The sequence below is a fragment of the Chaetura pelagica genome, unplaced genomic scaffold (assembly GCF_000747805.2).
Source record: "Chaetura pelagica isolate M959 unplaced genomic scaffold, ChaPel_1.0 scaffold758, whole genome shotgun sequence".
Classification (NCBI taxonomy): domain Eukaryota; kingdom Metazoa; phylum Chordata; class Aves; order Apodiformes; family Apodidae; genus Chaetura; species Chaetura pelagica.
The window spans coordinates 391,871-394,305 of record NW_009954187.1 but is presented as its reverse complement, the minus strand read 5'-3'; positions in this window follow the sequence as shown (position 1 = coordinate 394,305).

The window sequence follows — 2,435 nt, the reverse complement described above, 5'->3', positions numbered from 1 at the left end:
TCCTGCTGAGGAGATTTGAGCAATGTGCTATCTGAACCTCATGGTAATTTTGACATCCTTGATTTTAATTCTCTGGCTGGTGTATAGGGCACCTAGTCAGGAAAAATTTGCCTTCAGGCTGGTTGAAAAATAAGTTAATAGGAAGAGTTTCTCTATAGAACTGAATTTAAGGATACACTGATACATGTTCCCCTTCTCCGTCTCCCACTATCCCACAATGATTCTGGACTCTTTTTTTTTTTTGCAATCTGTGCTATGTATTTTCCTTTCTCTTTAGGAGCCTGACTATCCAGCCTTTTTTAACTGACAGTTGTAGAGCATCTGGAATCCTGTTGTGGATTTTTTTTTTCCCTTTTTTTTTTTAAAGTTGCAGGCAACACTTCAACTTGTTTTTTATTGTCTCTTTATTTAGAGTAAAACAAAATTGTGAGGGATTCCCAGAGAAAAACAATCTCTGGGTAAATTGAATGTTTACATCAATTATCATTGCTTTGGTATCTGTCTAATTTGCATCTGGTTATTTCAGTGCAACCCTGATGCTTTCTAATAGCTTATCAAGCTGCAGGGCAATAGCTGGGTCTTCGTATGTCCATGTCTTTCTTAGTGATTAAATAAATCCTTGTTGCAGTGTGAGAGCAGGTGCATCTGTGTGCATTTGTATCAGTGCTCACACATGGTGGTGCAAAGCTCTGGTTCTCATTTTACTTTCTAATTTTGTATAATTTTTGTCCACTCCCTCTGTCCTTCCAATACAGTGTTGCACTAGGATTACTGTTCAGCATAGTCAGTGTTCTGTTTCAGAATGGGTGAACTTCTTGTGCTACCCAGTTTGCTGAAAGAAGTCATGTGAAGCTGAATGGAATTCAGCGTTTCCAAGTAGTTAAAATTTGGCTTCCCCAGAGCCCATAAGTGCCTGTGGGATGAGTGGGAGTGAGTCAAGAAATCTCTCATCTAAACCTTTATTTCATCTTCAGGTTTTTACTTCCTGTCAATACAGAAGCAGCTGTATCTGTGAAACTTGGTATTGCTTCATGCTCTAAGGAATGGTTTTCTTTTTGTGATACAGGTTTTATTTAATTATATCTACTGCTTCATGTGGCTTGATTTCAGCTAACTGACCTACCCCTGGAGTAGCAATGAGTTTTCAGCCTTTGTTACAACACTGTGAGTAATTAACTCTTGATGCATCAGGCTTTTTCAGGACTTGGTCACTCCTTTATGTCCTTTCTTGAGCACCTGGCCTATAGGAGCTGTAAGGAGACAGAAGGACCAGGTGTGGGTACAGAAGTTTCCTCTGGGAAGCCAACCACATTGTGTCCCTCCAAGGCAGTGGCATGTAGTGTGCTGTTCTGTGCATTGCAGCCAGCCTGGGAATTCCCTGGGCTGACAAACAGGCCAGGCCTTGGCAGCATCTTGTGGCTCTTTCCAGCCTCCTTGGGCGCTCACCCTACTGGTTTGGGGAACCCTGTGGTCCCATAGCCAGTCTTGATCCTGAGATGATGTGGGTGCTGCACCTTTGCTGTTATTTTTACAGACCCACGAGAAGTGCTTTCCTTTGAGCTAACAAAGTAAGAACACGTCCAAGTCACTGTTCATGGGAACTGTGTGGACATGCTGTGTAAACTTAGAGGTAGAGTAAAAAAGTTACTCGTGAGGTGGGACTCCTGGGTTTGTGGTCCAGCTCTTGCAAATAAGCTCTGCTTCTGTCAACCAAAGGTGTAATTTATTACATGTGGGTTGTCTAGGGCCATGGGGTTCTTTCCTGGTAGATACTAAAAATACAAGGCTCCCATTTTGTTATGTGGGTCTGTAGCAGGTTTGTGATCTTTGTTTAGCTTTGCTGCTGCCCCAGGATATCCCTGTTGACTCAGCAAGTGCTGTCCCAGGGCTCACAGCCTCACATGGGGCAACCTTTTCAGCAGGGTTTGCTGCTTTTCATCAAATTAACCTCTTAATATTTAGAGGCTGAAACTGCAGTGTGCAGACGGTGCCTGTGTCTTAGTTTGCATATCTTCTGATGTGGAGACAGCGTCTCTTCCTTGTGTCTAGGGCTCACTGGCCCACTCTGACTGCTCTTTTTGACAAATAATACCAGATTTCCACACTGGAGCTGCCTCTGCTTCCCTGCTACAGCAGTGGTGCTTGTTGTGAACAGGGAGAGGGACCAGCTGAAGCCCACTGTGCATTCCCTGCTTTCCTGCTCCTCTTCCTTCCCTCAATAACCTGCACTTGTTTCTTTGTCTCCTGCATCTTAACAAAGGAGGGCTTGAGGGGAGGGGTCAGCGATAGGCTGATGTCTGCCTCCTCCAGGGCAGTATTCCACAAAATGCCTGCTTTTATGTGGTATCTGAAGGCACTTAGAAAGTGGATAGATTGCTCTGCCTGTTTCTCAGTGATTGAACAAACTGATTGGAAATTAAAAAGGAATATGCATC